Source organism: Protopterus annectens, chromosome 8.part0 (assembly GCF_019279795.1).
Source record: "Protopterus annectens isolate FY-2018-M chromosome 8.part0, PAN1.0, whole genome shotgun sequence".
Taxonomy (NCBI): Eukaryota; Metazoa; Chordata; order Ceratodontiformes; family Protopteridae; genus Protopterus; species Protopterus annectens.
The window spans coordinates 146,866,828-146,885,144 of NC_056741.1; positions in this window are offsets into that span (position 1 = coordinate 146,866,828).

Consider the following 18,317-nt stretch of genomic DNA (forward strand, 5'->3'; position numbering starts at 1 on the left):
TAATTGGCTAGGCTTAAAATGGCCCATGAGGGCAATTAGCCTAGTACTAATCTATGAACCTAAGAGACTGACCAGCTGATGGGTGTAACACTGGCAGTAAAGGTTTTGTTATGGACTATGGTAGTGAAGTGAAAGCTGAGTCATAGGACAAAGTTCTGAATCTGCTGGTCAATGTCCCCATCCTAACATGGATCACACTGCAGCTACAAGCAGCAGAATTAGTGTTCCTTTGTAAGGTAGCTGGACTCAGACTTTGTGACCAAGTAAATAGCTCAGCAATGCAAAACATCATCAGAATGTTCTGTGATAAGAGGAGTAAGTTAAGATGGTTTGGTCAGCTATTGATAGGTTCACAGGTTCATAAGTAGGTACTAGGCTATCTTCCCGAGGGCATTTATAAGCCTAGCCAGAGTGTGTCGGCTTTCACTGCTCCATTGATTAATTAACTGATCCTCTGTCAAGCAGAGCCAATTAAGTGATCCCAGGGGTGTATTTTCTGTTACCCATCCACTCGTCAGTGTTGCTCTTGAAGAGTGTTAGTGAGGGGCTCTGCCTGATGTAATTTGGAATTTTGTTCCAAAGCATGGGGAGTCTCTCTGACAGGAATCTATCCCTCCAGCATGTTCTATTTATTGTTGTGGTGAAGTTTAGCTCACTAGAGCACGTGACTTGCACTGACTTGGATTTCTTTAGGTGGATCCATCAGTTCTGAGTTGGACATGGCTTTGTAAGTCAGGCAGAGATCACCTCTGAGTAAGCGATATGCCACTGAGTACAGCCAGAGTTTTTTGAGTAGGGCTGCATAGGACATATGTTTGAGGCCAGTAATCCTCTTGGTGAGGTACTTTTGTGGTCTTTCCAGCTGTTGAAAGTGTCTGGTGAGGTACATCCCAAATGGGGCATTGCACTCTATGATGGGTCTAAATAGTGACGAGTAGAGGGGCACTATAACCTCTTTATTTCTAGATGCAAACCCTTTAGTAATTAGATGGGTCACATAGAGGAATTTCCTAACTACTTTGGCAATATGATTGTCAAAGGAGAGATTACTATCTACCTGGGTCCCAGATCTCTTATCACCTTTTCTGTATTAAGGAGGCTGCCACCTATGTGGTAATTCATGGGTGTTTTGTTTTTCCCAGATGGGATGATTATGCATTTTTTTGGCATTTAGCTTGAGGCCATGACTTTGACACCAGGTGTCCTTCTCAGTGAGGCCCTTTTGGAGGATGTCTGTGTCGGCCGGAGAGTCAATTATGGCTCCCAGTTTGCAGTCATCGGCGAACTTGGTTAGCCATAGTCCTCCTGTGTTTTCCTGTACTTCTGAGAAGTATATGCCAAACAGTAGGGGTCCCAGGACCGAGCCTTGTGGGACGCCACTTGTGACTGGTTTAGAGTCAGACCTGGAGCCTGCTATTCTTACTGTGTGAGTTCTGTCTGTAAGCCAGTTAGCAACCCATCTTGTGACGCAGGGGTTTATGTTCAGGCTGTTGAGTTTTTCTGGAATACCCGAGTGGGGAATGGTGTCAAAAGCCTTGGCGAGGTCAAGGTAGGCTGTGTGAACCACCTTTCCCTCATCTATGGCCTTGGTGACTGTCTCAAAGAAGTCAACCAGGTTTAGTAGGCATGATCTGCCCTTAACAAAGCTGAAATGGGTCAGGTCAAGTGTTTGGAGGTTCCCAATGTCTTTGTTAATGAGTTCCATGATGATGCGCTCCATAGCCTTGCAGACCAGGCTAGTCAGGCTTATGGGGCGATAGTTACCAGGGTCAGTTGTGGCCCCTCCTTTGTGGGGAGGAATAACCAATGCTGTGTGCCATTCTATGGGCATGTAGCCTGTGGAGAGACTGAGGTTGAACAGCGTGTTTAGGTTGGGGGTTAGTTCGTTCTGTAGTTCGTGCAAGATGCAGCCTGGGACACCATCTGGTCACATTGACGCTGTGTTTTTGGCTTTTGAAAGGGGTGTTTTCACCTGTGTGTCTGATTTTTGGGACACTACACTTTTTCCGGTATTGTTGTGGGCCCTTTTGGAGGTGAGAGGGGGGTGAAGTTTGCACTGAATCTATCTGCCAGGATGTTGGCAATATCAGTAGGTTCAGTATATTTTGTGCTATTTTTCGCTAGTTCAGTGCATATCTGCGAGTTGCCACTTAGATTCTTAACATAGCTAAAGAAGGCTTTGTGGTTATCTTTTGAATCCTTGGCTATTTTTCTTTCAAAGTTAGCCTTGGATGATTTCATGAAGGACCTTAGTTTCTTACTGATACTGATCAGGGATGTCTTTCCTTCTTGGGATTTGCTTTTTTTCTGAACTAGTTTCCTCCTTCTATTGTATAGCCTGTTTATTGCAGGGGCCCACCAAACTGGTTTCCTTCTCTTAGAGGAGTTAGTCTTGGTTTTGCTAGGGATGGCATGATCCATGCATCATTGTGGGTGCTCATAGAGTGCATTTGTAAAGGTTTCTGCATCTTGGGCAGCGTTATCTTTTAGTGCGGGGGCTGTGAAACTTACCACTTCTGTCTTAAGTAAGATGAAGTTTGCTTTAGAAAAGTTTTTTACTGTGGTTTTCTTAGTTGGGGGTGGTGGTGGGGTGTGGACATCCAGAGTGATTAGTTTATGGTCTGATCTAACCAATGACTGGCTGACCTCTGGTGTGGAACACCTGTTGCCCATGTTGATGATAACCAGGTCCAGTATGTTTTCACCTCTGGTAGGGGAGTTTATCAGCTGAAACAGGGCGTTTGAGTTGATGAATTCCAGGAAGCACTGGGCCTGGGAATTTGTACTCAAGTAGTTTTCCCAGTGAATGGTAGGGTAATTGAAATCGCCCAATATCAGGGTGCTTGGTAGGGCCTTCATGTTTTCCAGTGTCTCCAGAAAGGTGGAGTGATGGTCCTGGGTCATGGAGGGTGATCTGTAGCAGGCCACAATTTGCATTGCAAATTTGCCCAATGTTAGTTGCACATGGATGATCTCAGAGGTATCATGCTGTGCCACTAACCTGGAGGTGTATGTATCCTTGATGAATATGGATACACCCCCTCCTTTTGTGTTTCGGTCCGTGTTCTGTGGCTGAAATGTGTGTCATGAGTTGTAGCCCAGTAGTGCTGGGGTACTCTCTGGAGCCTTGAACCAGGTTTCAGTTACTGCACAGATGTCGACGTTCTCCATACTGAGGAGTGCTTCGAGCGGATGCATTTTGAGATTTAAACTCCTGGCATTGAGTAGCATAACCCTCAGTTTTTTTGTTAATTGTGCTGTTTACGGAGGTGGGTTTGACTTTTGAGCCTTGCCTAAAAAAGGCACTATGGGGGCAGCAAGAGCCTTGGCCAGTATTCGAAAGCCTAGTGGTGACAGGTGCAAGTCATCTCTTGCAAAGCAATGTGGCTTGTCGAGCATGTCGTCCCAGGCTGACAGACACTGGATCCCCTTTGAATGATACCAGAAGCTTAGCCAATTGTTGAAATTGATCACTTTTTCTTTATACTGAGGTATCATTCTTGATGAGGGCAGGATGCTACTTAGGGTCAGGGTCATACCAGCCTGGGCTGCATGATCAGAGAGCTCTTCCATGTCTCTTTTCATGTAGTCCAGGGAGGTACGTCTCAGGTCATTCACACCAACATGAATAACGACAGAGCCATATTTGTACTTGTTTTGGAGTGACCTGAGTGCTTGCGTTATGTGGCGGATTCTGGCTCCTGAAAGGCAGCTAACAGTAACCTTCTGCTTGTCCAGCCTAGTGAGTGGGACGTCAGTGTGCCTGACTATAGAGTCACCTATTACTTATGTGTTAGGTATGTTATTTCACCTTAAGGGCTGTGATTGTGCACCACGCTGATTTTGTGTTTTATGTGTTGTCTGGTTTGTGACGGGAAGTGCAGGTTGTTTGGGTGTCTGCTTTGGAGGTCTCTGATGCTTTTGCAGGTTTTTATTTAGAGCCTCCGAGTATGATTTTGTGTATTTATGTGTATTTTTTGCCAGTGCTGTTTTAGTAGGTCTGTGTGCAGCTGGAGGTGTGGTGCTAGTGTTAACCTTCTCCTCTTGACTGTCTGTTCCAGTCTTGGGTTGAGACAGCTTATCTTCCAGTTTGGTTGTATAGTTGCATCTTGCATATGTTAGTGTTTTGTGGTAGGAGGAGAGGGTTGTCTGTGTACATGAAGCAGTTGTAACATTGCCTCGGGATACCCAGATTCAGCAGCTGGAGTGGAGAGTGCACTTGAAGTTGCCCTTTGGTCATGCCTGAATAGTAGGGTGAGCTGCTTAGTTGCTTGGTTGGTGAGGGGTGAATAAAGAGCCTTGCTCTGCTGGGCAATCAGTGTCAGGGTATATTAGTGCTTGCTATTAGGTCTGAGCAAGTGCTGGGCTGTAAGATGCTTTTTGAGTGCTTAGGTTGAGAGTTAGACTAGTTTCAAGGTGCCACTGGTCACTTCCCAGACTGAGTGTACCAATCGTGCTCCCAGGGAAAACCCAGGGATATTAGAGGGATTATATATGTCGGCATTTGCAGGAATTACAGACAATCTGACCGAATGAGCTGGAGACTGGTGCACAGGACAGGGAGGTCAAGAAGTCTTTTCTACCCTCCTCAGTCACTATCTCTCTACTCTAACAAGCAGTATAGAAAATTAACAAGTTGACTCAATCATACTCCTTTATAGGTTTTAATTTACCAGTTGTAGAGTATGATAGTCAGACTGTAAGTCTCTACCAGCAAGACATCCTCATTTCACATGCTGTTTCACCTTTTTATATTATTTTACCCTTCTTTTCATAAGTAAACTTGTTGCTTTGAAGAAGCCACTCACATAAGCTTAGTACATCACCAGTTTGTTACAACTGAATTGACTCACATTAAACTTTAAAATGTTAAAAATAAATAAATATGAAAATCCAGAGTGAATAATAAGTAAAACTTAACTTGCACCCCTAAAACTAGAAGACATACTCTGCCAAACATGCCCACATACACAGTGAATAAAAGGCATCATCAGTGCACAATAGTGGCTTTCTGAATATGTATCTTCAAATGGAAAATTGACTGTTGCATGATTGCAGACTTTCACCCTGAAGGACATTGTTAACATCTAGATATTATTACATTTTCTTTCCATGAAATAACATTGCTTACACATATTTTTTTTAATCTTTGGACTGCTTTTATGCCCTACACAGCAGGACTCATTACTAAAAGTCTGAATGTTAGACTGATAATAGTGACTCTCCTAATCCATTTTCTTCAGTGATGTAGTTATCAGCTCCATCTTACAATTTGACCTAACCATAATTGCAAGAACTACAGGACTACCAAATAAAGCTGGAGTTTGCAGTTCCTTCCACAAGTGCATTACATTTACAGGCCTTAACTGGTTAGTTCTCCAGCCTGGACTATATATAATATACCTGTAACTATGCATGTTCACACACTCTTATGCATTTAGCCTTGGAAACAACTACCTGGTATAATCTCTATCTGTCGGCCTGTAACTGGCTCTGTTCATTGGACATGCTGCTTTCAGAGGCATCAAACACTTGGATAACTTGAGTCAAACTGTGCAGTGTTCTCCTTATGGATCTCCCTAAAACCCAAAGAGTGAAAATGCACTTCCAGGCCTAGAAAGCTAAACAGTATCTGCTGTAGAAGCGCACGTGCATTCAAGGATGGCTCCCTTAATAATAAACCCCTATTTTCCTATATTCTCGCTGCCAGATATTTTACAAATACTCAATGTATTACTTTCTCTAATTCTCTGCACATCCCCATAATTTCATCTGTTATACACTAAGCCTGTTACTCCTGTTTGTCATATTTTCCCATATATTCTTTCCTTTCTGTTCCTGGGATTCAGTGAAAGACCTCAGAAATCTGTTCCTTAAATACTAGATTTCATTAATATAATTCCAGTCTGTTTTCACTGCTTCAGCCTAGTAGACTTTTCTTAGCGTTTTTGCCTCCCTGTGGCTTACCATCAGCAGCAGCACCCATGACCCCTTGTAGATGACAGGGCCTACCAAAGCTAACCAGCCTTCATCAGACTAATTCTGACCCGTATCCTGGGCCATTGAGGAGATCAAGGCTTCCTACAGCAGCATCACACTGCTGTCAAGGAGTGCTTTTCTGCTCCTAAGAACCCACCCCTAAGGATACCCATCCCAGGGAAAGAGTGCTGTAGGCTATGCTAGTGTACTGTGTACATCTTTGTGTGTGACTCGGCCACTACCCTGCCCTCTGTGAACAACACCCTTGTATGCTCCTGGCTTTCACCAGGGATCAACTGTGAGGCTGCATTCAAGTGCACATATCCACCACCCCACCCCCCAAAGATGGGCATGCACTTATTTTTCCTTAATAATGCCTCTGTATAGTATGGACTCCTAAACTACTTATGTGATCTGTCTCAACAACATGTGACTCTCATTATATACATCATTGCTGCCGTCAACACCATTTTTCATGTTTTTACATGGGGTTGATATGCCATAGCAACATTATTCAATGTGACTGAATCTCCTAGAGTCAATGTTTCCTTATGTATGTGATTCTTTTTATATGTTATACTGTCATTTCCTAGGTTTTTTGAATGATATGCACTTTGTTACCCACAAATGTGTTCCTCTCCAATGTGTCAGATCATTTATCTGTTGAAATGGAGTTTAACTAATGTTTAAGCATGTTTCAACATATGTGATACTATTCTATTATTGTACATGAATTATCTTTTGACCTGAAATATTTACTTACCCTTATATATTTAATTATGCTTCAAGTGGGTGGGTGGGTCTCCATGGGGCTGACATGAAAACATCTGTATAATATTAAGCTCCTAACCTATTTGTCACTGGCTTAGCAATTTATGAACAGCATGGAGGTCCAGACATCCAGATGAATTAATTAATTAGAGGACAGTATGCCACAGACTAAGAGAAGTAATCAGTGTACTGCATGTAGTTTATAGTACATTTTTGTGTATGTAAACTGTCTTTTGTTTAAGTAACTGGAAAAGATAGTTTATGAGAACAAGTAACATGCCTCAGACAGAAACCAAGACATCTCTCTACCAACTAAAAACACTTGCCTATGTTTTGCTTACATGTACACGTTTATAAAAATCTTTGTTATTTTGTTTCCATGTACAAGGTTGTAAAACTTTACATTATTTACTGATTTTTATAATTATCCGACTTCTTTTAACTTAAGAATGTATGAATATGAAAAATTCTGTTTTGACAATAAAGAAGTTTATGGGAGTATCTGATCATAACTTCTTCATTAATTATCTCTTGTTATGCCATTTGTCGTAGGAGTGTTTGTACCCCATATGGGTTATATATATATATATGTGTGTGTGTGTGTGTGTGTGTGTGTGTGTGTGTGTGTGTGTGTGTGTATTTTACTGTAGTTTCATTAGTTAGTGAAACTACTTCTTTGCAGTGAACACAGGAGGAGATCAATGACTTGAAACCACTTCCTCAAACAATATGCTTAGTTAGTCAGGCAAAATTCTTTCACGTGTTCATTTTTGATACTTGCATGTTAGAAGAGTCAATATAGGCAAAACAGAGCTCTCTGAAGCTTTAGAATTCAGGCAGCCTGTTAGTTATGCGGTCTGAAAAAATATATGTGAACATGCCGTTTGCAAAAAAGGATGGTTACTCAGAGACATTTGAAATGACTCAAAAAAGAAGACTTAAAGAAATAACTGGTAAGAATATATATTTTAATATCTGTATATGCATCTATATGTTTTTGTACAATAGATAAGCCCTTCTTGCATTCATTGTAAACTTCTTTTTCCATTTTTCATTGTTAAAACTATACCAATTTTTTTTAGCGTTTGAACCATTACCTTTTTGAATAACTATGCTGGTCCGATAACTGCACAGCTATTGAGTAATGCTTTTCTCTTAGCACTTCTGTCATAGGTTCATAGGTTCATAGGTAGGTGCTAGGGTATCGGCCCTAGGGCCCATACAAGCCTAGCCAAAAAATGTACCCTGGCTTTCTCCACCCAAGAAAATTATTTTCCTGTGCCCCTGTTGAGCAGAGCCACAGAAGTGATCCCCGGGATGAATTTCCCATTTCCCATCCAATCATCAAGATTTTTCTTGAAGAGTGCTAATGTTTCTAATTATTGTGGATAATCATATGAAATTATCTAAAAGGTCTGCAATATAAGTGTAAAGTCTGCTAAAATGATGAGCTGTCAAGTTATCATGTAGCAGCTTCCATAATGACAGTATCCATCATTTAAACACCGTGAGATGAGATTTAGAGGAGCACACATCCAATTTTCCAAGCAACTAAAATATATATTAATTCTGAGACTGTACAAACACGAACACAGAAAGAGATAAAATGTAGTACTTACTTTCTCACTCTTCTCCAAGTCTAGCTGCCATTATAAGGAGATAGTCGCTGTCAAGTGATGACATTCTGAGTGTCAGACAACTGACCACTGATAAATAATAAGCTCCCCTCTTCACTTTATAGTCTGCAGATCACGGGTCAGATCCACTTGATTTATAATTGTGACTGATGTCTTACAAACATTGTAGACTGCATTTCCTGTAAACTTTAGGAACCAGATCTACAGAATATTCTAGAATATAAAAAATGTCTACTCCATTCAGTTTAGTCATAGAAGGAATGGGGAAAAAAAATGACCTAGAAATAGATGAATGGATTACTGCCATTTATCTAAGTGGAGACCCACCTCTTGGAACAGACTATATAAATTTTGATAGCCCTAGAAGAAATAATAGACATACGTCTTACAAAATCGTAGGTAGTCTTGAAAAGCACAGTACAGGAATAATTAATACCTGATGGGGATGTTTGAAAGTTGATGGCCAATGACATGTTATTTTTCCCAGGAATTAAGCTACTCATATTTGTTTATATGGCCACCACGTTTCTGCAACATCTTAAAAGGACTATATAATGTTTCTTTCTTGTGATGGTCATGATGTCCTTTGATATTCTATATAGATCTCCCCAATGACAGTAGCTCCCTGAATTTGTCTTGGTAAAAATCACACATTTGAGAGTTTCAAGACCTTTTCCAAATAAAGCATAATCAGTAAAAGAATATGGAGTTGTTTACACTGTATTAAATTATTGTACATTGTAATTACCAGTAGCTTGATATGAGAGCTCAGCCTTCAAGTTTGGACACCAAAGAGCTTGTTGTAACTAATAATAAAATTACTTTTATATGGAGCTTTTCACTTCTGGGAAAACATCTAAGTTTCAGTGAGGTTTTATTAGTATCTTCAGAAATATTACTTACATTTATGAAATAATTAGTGAACTGATATTATGTATTTACTGTGAATTATAATGTTATCTAAGTTGTAATAAGTGATTTCTGTATTTTAAAATATAGAAAGTGCTGGGTTTGTCCCTCCACTCCACCTTTGTGATATGTGCTAACCCTGACCTGCTCCCTGTCCCTAACCCTAACGTGCAGCTTATCGGTTTCCTTAACACTATCCCTACACATGTCAGCTTAGACACACACACACACACACACACACACACACACACACACACACACACACACACACACACACACACACACACACAGACACACACACACACACACACGCAGACACACACAAAATATGTCAAAACCCTAACACTTACACTCCCACCACAAAATCTATCGCCTTACCTAACCCTTACCCTAGCGCTAAAACACACACACACACACACACACACACACACACACACACACACACACACACACACACACACACACACACACACACACAAACACACACGCGTGCACAGTTCTGCATAGACAGCAGTTTTCTCAGGGTTTATAAAGTTTATAAAGTTCTTTCTTTATTTCACTACCTGTGGAATTCTTAAGAGTTGGGTTGGGTGGCTTGTGGCACTGGCATTTCATTTTGGTCAGAAATAAAACCCAACTGTCAGATGTTTAGCCAGGATTGCAACCATAAGGTACTGACATGATGCAGTAAACATTCCTGCTGGCTGTGACTTTGGAAAATGTTTTTTTATAAACTTTCACATCTCTGTCTCTCATACTTTTGTATAAATGTAAATTTGCCTGTGTCACTAGTGATGAATCAATAAAGGTATTTAAAAAATATTGTTTTTTTAACAACAAAACTTCATCTGCACTCAGTATGAGGTTGTTTAAGGCTTATCCCAAAAGCTTAATCCACAGAGAAAAGGGCTAGTGTGCTTATTTATTTATTTACATGAACTTATCAGCCAGTGGTAGATAAAAAGTCTGATAATACCAGACAATATCACAGAGGTAGTAACTGATGGTATTTTCATTTTATATGACTAACCCTTTCAGCAGCAAGCTATTAACTCATGCAAAGCTACTGAGACTTCAAACGTGTTTAGACTAGTTTTTGCATCTTTGCCCCATTCTTTAGCTCTATGTTGCTATAATTGTACACTTGTCACATTTTTGACAAAACATTCCACCAGCCTGGTCAATTAGATGTCCCTGCATCCAATATCGTCCATTTATTCTCTCATTCTACCTCAAGTAGTATTAGGAAGAGTGAAGTTCTTGATAGCCATCATCTTAGGTTGGTGAAAGTCTGACCTGTTACAGTTGTGAGTTTGACCACAAGGTGCTACAACTCCTGGTCCTGGATCCCTTCCACTTGTGTGATTTTTATCATAAGGTGTTAAGACTCCTGGGAACTGTGCTTTGAAGCAAAAACTAAAAACAAAGTGGAATTTGATTCCATTTCACATTGGATAAACAGGGCAGTACAGTTATTTTACTGCACTTAAAGTTGCCTAGCTATTTAAATCAGTTTGGGGTGATTTCTGTTCTTTTTTCCTACATTTTATTGTGTTTTATCTGAACTGAAAGTTAGAACTATAGTTGTTTTACAATTTGCACTGCATTTCATGTGGTTGCTGCACTAAGTTAATTAATCAGATTTGATGCATTTATTTGCTGTGCTTTTAGTCACTTTTCAAACTGACAGCAAGCAGCTAATTTAGTTGAGCTGCATGAGTCATTTGGAGCTTGTAATGGTTATACTTATGGTAGGACTATAATTGCTGCATTTCAGGGGAAGATAAACACTATTAGATGTGTAGTTGTTCTTCACTGGTTCTTTCATCTTTCCTGTTTATTTTATACTGCACGAGTGGAGGAGCTTTTGTTGTCTTATTCTATTACTCCTGGGGGTTGTGCTCATGTGCAGAAGCTAACATCTTAAGCAGTGCTTTGATATTTAACATTTTTTATACATTAAAAAGGAAAGTACATTTATTCTGCTGCATTTACAGTCACCTCACTATGTAAATCAGTTTTGAGTGTATTTTTTTGTAACTTTTCTGCATTTTTACTGTGTTTTCCCTGGATTTGAAGTTACAGCTAGTATTTGACATGGTTTTCCAGTTTGCTCTGTATTTCAAGTCAGGTCAGTGCTGCTAAGTGATTTTATCAGCATGGCTGCATTCGGTTGATGTGTTTTTAGTCAGTTTTCAAAGTTATAGCAAGCAACCAGTTCTGGCCAGGTGTGTGAGTCATCTAGAGCTTGTAGTAGTTATTCTTGTGGCAGAAGTATAATTACTGCAGCTCTGGGGAAGATAAACATTACTGGTAAAGCTTTAGCTGTAAAACCACAAATAAAAAATATAAAATACCACCAAGAAAAGGCCACTGATAAAAGAAAATCAAATTTCTTGGTACTTTATAAAGCTTTAGCTGTTCCTGATTGTTTCAGTCATTTCCCTCTTTATTTTATACCATGTGCAGCTGTGCCTAGCACAGTGGTGTTGAAACATGCACTCCACAGACACTTTCAATTGTAACTTCTTCTAATATAACCTTATTAGCAAATAGGCTCTTGCTATGTACAGCAGTTCATAACTGCATAAAGTGTACAGCTGAGCAAATGGCACCTTAAAAAAATTATAGGACCCTCTAGCAGAACTACATTGTTTAACTTAACCCACAACTGCTACAGATAAGGTCAACACTACTGTTATTCAAGGTTACTGATCTGTGCTTATCACAGTCTCATTTACAACCAAGTTATAGATTTGCCTAAACATACATTCATATGTAATTACACTATCCACCTCTTAATGAAGAACTATCTCAATAGACTGCAAATCACTAGCAACTGTTTGTATATCAAATCAAGTTTTACTTTGCACTGGACAAAATGGAAGGCCAGCATGCTTGTCTCCCCTCTTTTGCCAGCCTCATAGCATTAGTTTTCATAAAGCAGTGTAGGAACTGCCTTATGCTCACTATAATGAGCTCTTATTAAACACAATAACTCCCAGAGAGGTACAAATATCTAATAGACATGGAGACCTCACTGTCACAAAAAACAGACTGAGAACATTGTAATAATAAACCACCTTCTGTGCATCCAGCCCTGGCATATAATATAATGCAATATGCTGTTGCTGTAAATAAATCCTTTCCTAAGCCTCTTCGTCCTGTACGAATGATGTCTCAACAAAAATCAAAATCAAGCCTTGCATCATATAATAAATATCTCACCTTTAACAAGGAGTCATCCTGAGTTAAACAACCTGAATTCTAGTACACTAGACCACTTCACAAACATTTTTAGTGACTGTTGACGCCATAGTTTGACACTTGGAGCCCCTACTCATTAGGCTGGACAAAAGCGGGGTGACAGTGAGATATCTTTCAGGTGCTAGGATCTAAGATTTCTCAAAGGTCCTTAGGACCTTTGTACCAGACAAATATAACTAAAAAGTGGTAGTTGTGCATATATGGGTGAATGACTTTGAGCAAAAAACCCTGAGGGAGATGCAGAGATACATGCCAGAAATGCAGACAAGATACTGATAATGAGTGGAATCCTTCCTACTTCATGAATGATGCCTAAGTATGAAGAAAAGATGATTGACCTCAATGATTGCCTAAATAATTGGTATCAGCATGGAATGAGAAGCTTGACAGTCCTGCATGCTTTGCAAGGGATGGACGCTACCTAAATTCAACGGCTTCCACAGTCTTTGTTATAACCATACTACTTTTTTAGGCAAAGTTCAGTTAATGAACATTTCAGCATAGCAAACATATCAATATCAAAACAGGATCAAATTAATGTAGTATTGCTCAATGCCAGAAGTCCAAACAGCAAGTTACCCAATCCTGATGCACTCCTGCACATGTAAGTCATCCATATATTGTAATCAATAAAATATGGTTTAAATACCCACAAAAACACTCTCTTCATACCTGGGTTTAGCACCTACCATGCCTTCAGTCTTAATGGCAAGTGTGGTAGTCTGTCCATATTTTTCAGAGACAGTATCACTCATCACTCTAGGTAGATTCCCAGAGGCCTACAAATGGAACCTTTCAAACTCCACATCACACTAAATAAAATCAACTATCAGTTTATCTCCTCTTGCAGGACACTGCCTGTGACCACAGAAGTTCATGTGAGGTTCCTAAACATAATGGATGAATTTTCCATAATTCAGAACTCCATCATTTTCAGAGGCTTAACTACCCAACAATTGAAATCTAATACATAAACACTCAATGGACCAGAATATTAGTAGCCTAGCTAAAAGATAAAATATTCTTGACCTGGTACTTGCAAATTTAGCATTGTCCCAGTCCCCTTCAATAATACACATCTCACCAAATGACATTTGACGACCTACCCCCACTGATAAATAACCCTACTCCCCACCAAAAAAAAAGAGGGAGGGTAGGTGGGTAGCAAGTTCACGCCAAAATGTGATTGCTTAACCCAACTACACTAGACTAAACCTCATAAGCCCCTCCTCATCATCTCATTTCCTCCCAACCATCCCTGCCTTCACTTAACCCTTTCACCTCCCCAACTGACTTAACTCCCCCTAATATTAACCTAACCCCCCCATGAAGATGTCCCGGGGCAACTTAGTTTGTTGCCAAACTTCATTTGTCCCGGTCCCCTTCAATAACACACATCACACTAAATGACATTTGATGACCTTTATTAAATTTCCATAACACAGCTTTGATCACTAACTTTATTAATTACAACTATTCATGATATAATTGATTCTAAATACAGCATAACATCCTTGTAATGTTAATCAGGGCAGCGTACCTACTCGCCCTGCCCAACAAGCAGGGTCCTTACCTCTGCTCGCTTACTTTACTTATGAAGCAGCGTCCCAACTCACTTCATACACCATCCATTGAATTACCTTCCACCAAATAAGCACCATCCTTACCTCAGCTTGCTTATCTATTCAGCAAGCTTCCACCAACTACTCATTTCCATTCCCCAGATCCTTGAAATGAACATCCAGACATCAGAGGGGGAACAGAAGAGGGCAAGCTTATCCCTCTTCTCCGCCAACCAGCCTGACCAGGCTGTTCCCCCTCCCTTCTACCCAAAATTGTTCCCCACTACTTCCCATCAAGGGAAGGGTCAAGCCAAACATCATTTGGTGTACCCATCCTCTGTAAAGCATCTTAGAGTCCCATCATAAACCCCTTTGCCATGCCATCACTGAAGCACACCCTAATGAAACCATGACCCCGCTGTAACACCGGCGCAACCACACCAAGAGAACACATACCCTTTTAGCCCACTGCCTTCAAAGCTGAAATCATGGCTCAACCTGAACACAGACAACCTATAACCACAACAAACCACAAATTATAACCCCTTGAACTCAAAAACGGTACTCAGTCAAACACTAGTAGCAAGTCTCACACCCAATATCCAGTCAACTGTAGCATATCACCTTAGCCCACCAACTACCCGGTTCTAAATGTGCAACAACTCAGCTACTGTATGTAATGGTCTAACTCCAAAACTTTAATGTCCTACCTTAGCTGGCAGAAAACCAGCACCCCTTGACCTAGTTCCTGAAACTCGCCTATGCTCAGCAATGAAGTACTCTACATGCCCAGCCATAAACACCCCCAATTCACTCATTACCAAACCATTCTTAACCTTGTTTGCCTTTGGCCTTTCCCCTCAAGAGCTCTCTTTCCTTATGTTACCTATACCACTAGTAGGTAATTAAGACCTGTCCTACCGCTGCCTTATCCTGCAACCAGGCTTCCTTTAAACCTACTAACTCTTCTATTTTTGACCCTGTAACAATGCACCCAGTTTTAAAACTACCCCACCAGCTGCCTAAGTACCATGGTTCCTAAAACTCTATCAACAAAATTCACCCAAACCCCAAGTGGAATGATCTTTGTGGTATCCTGTAAAGCCTTAACCTGTTATGTAACATTAACACTACCTACTCAATGGACAAATCTGTCAACCTAAAGACACCACCCATTAGGAACAAACTCCATCATCCTATCAAACACCTCATTGGCCCTTCCCCCAAGTATGGTTCAACAAATGTGAGTAAATACAACCACCCCAAGGGTCAAAGAAATCAATGGTTGAACTTCATTGGCTTGCAAGAGCCATAGGGGCTTTGGCCTAATAAGTCCTGTGCTCCTATAAATGTCTGGACTCTACTCATCCCGTGGGATCCCCACACTCTTCATAAACCATCCCCAAACATTTCCCCCTTGGCCCCCCCACCTACCTCTTCCTTACTTGCCCCCTATGTCAATGCAATAATCCACTCCCACTAATTGAACACAGAGCTCTAATATGCCTTAATAAGGTGAGTACTCAGACCCACTTTGTGCCCCATTCTGGCGGCAAAACATCCGTCCTATCACAATGTTAACTTTCAGATCCCCTTTTCAAGCCACCGCATGATGCCTTCTGTCCTTCAACAATTTCAGTCTGCCACCTTGTACTCCCCATGTGTAACCTTTTCACTCACCACTGCTTCCATCATCTATGAATTCCCTGTGTATCGCCACAAGTGGTACTCAGCACACCACCATCTACAAAGTAAAGGACAAAATAAAATTATCTTAATATGTAAAGTGAAGGCTCTACCTTATACCCACCTATTCCAAATTATATATATATATATATGGGTCTAGCTGAGATGGTCGACAGGCCATATGATCGACGCTCATTTGGTCGACAATTCATTTGGTCGACAGGCATGTTATGTGGGGGGCTTCACCCCCACACCCCCCAATGTGGGGGGGGCTGTGTCCCCCACACCCCCTAACTATATATATCAACTCCAGGGTCGCACAACATTGGGGAGGGGGGCAAATCTGCCTGTTGACCAAATGAATTGTCGACCAAATGAGTGTCGATCATATGGCCTGTAGACCATCTCAGGTAGACCCATGTATATATATATATATATATATATATATATATATATATATATATATATATATATATATATAAACATGTAAAAATATCTAAAATACATAACGCACCTTCCAAGACATCTTCAAAACAAACTATTCTGTCAACTCAGGAATGAATGTAACACTGTCACACATATCTATGTTAAAGCAGCCATAATTGCAGCTAGGTTTCCAATGACCCTATCAACTACCCAATATAAATTTAATCAGTCAAGTATGTTAAAACTAAACCCCCACCTGAAGGGACCTGTCAACAACCACAACCATCTGCCTAGTTCTTAACCTTCCATCTCCAATTGAGGCACACTAACCAACATATCAGACTTACGGATTACTTGATCTTCTGAATGATGCAGTTGATTGCTGGGAGTCTACTGGTAGTCTCTTGCTCCATGTGGTCTGCCTAATCTCATGCACAATGTTAACCTCCTGTTTCCATTAATAAAATAATGCATATATTATTTAACAGCAAGCACTTTTAATTCTAAAGGTCATAAACCTTATACCAGGCTTTAGTTTATAAAAGAAAATATACCCAAATATCTGGCACCAAAAGGCAGCCAGATATAAACTCAAATGCCTGTCGTTGTTTCTGACTACAGTCTTAACTTCACTATAACTTCTGCTTGTTTCTTATAGACTGTTCATATTGTTATGTGATATTCAATGATTCTTAGACAAACCTGTATACATCCTATAGTGCTATAACCATCACCTTAGAAAATTGATAGCTGAAAATATTTTGCATTATCATGCACTGTCTGAAGTGTATTAATTCTGATGCTCTCGCATCTGTCAGTACTTTTTAAACTGCAACCTACAGTGATTGACAGCAATACGCCAGAAAACCACAGCTTTATAAATGTCTAAAATGTTCAGGCATAGACCGAACCTGACACAAAATCTCTATAATTAGAAGATATTTGGAGCAGGAGCCTAACCAATGACATGTACATACCCTACTTCCTAATAAAATCCATGATAACCATTTCTGACATCATCAGAAAAACCCATGCGCAACCTGCGTTTTCCCCCTTACCTGCAGCCCATGAAACTCACCACCACCGCAATGAAACATGAGACTAAAAGCCTGGGAAACACCTCAAGACAGTAACCATGGCCACCATCATAAACCAATCCCAACTCAAATGCTGTAAATTTTGCAAACCTGTACAGTTGATAGTTAAATGATTATGGGTTTAACCTACCTATCTCAAGTACTTAAAAAGACCTTGCACTGTAAATGGCAGACATACCCCAATATAACTAAATAATCGGACATGCTTGCTGCCAATTCCTACCTTGACAATAACTGCTTAAATTACCTTGCCTTAGTGGGTCCTAATTAATTCAAATAATTTTGTCCCGGTCATACCTCTTCACCAATTATCAACCGTGGGGACACTTAAATAATAACTCAATGAACATGAGACATTAGTTATTCACGGGCGATGCTCAACCCGCAAAATCTATGCAGTATCTCAACCCTCCCCCAACAAACCACCACTGAGACAAAGCTTCAATCCCACTAAAACAACATCATGAAGTGCCCCCCAAGTCTATTTTAACATAAATATTTAAGTATCTTAAATAAATAACTATATTCATCATAAATGTTTAAGTATATAGCTAGAATTCACCCGCAAGCAGCAACAACTCAGAGGCCATGAGGAATGCAAATCACAATGAGCACCATGACAAGCAGCACAAATCTTTCCTTTAGCTGCTGCACAACCACCAATGTGACTGCTGATCCCTCTCAACCACCAGTTACCCAAACAAAGAAGACATTCACTGTTCCCGATTATTATTCTTACTAGAGGTTGGTAATAGATTATGCTTTATCCTTCTTGAGAGTATGACATGCTTTATCCTTCTTCAGAGTATGACATCTGAAAATCAGATGATTGTCACCAATTCCTTGCACTGACTGACTGGGGAAACAGCACAGCTGGAGAAGAATAAAATCAAACCCGGACACCAAAGCACACAACCGGGAGAGCCACCCACATATACCCTGCTATCTCAACATCAATCCAACAAGCCTGGCAATGCACAAAT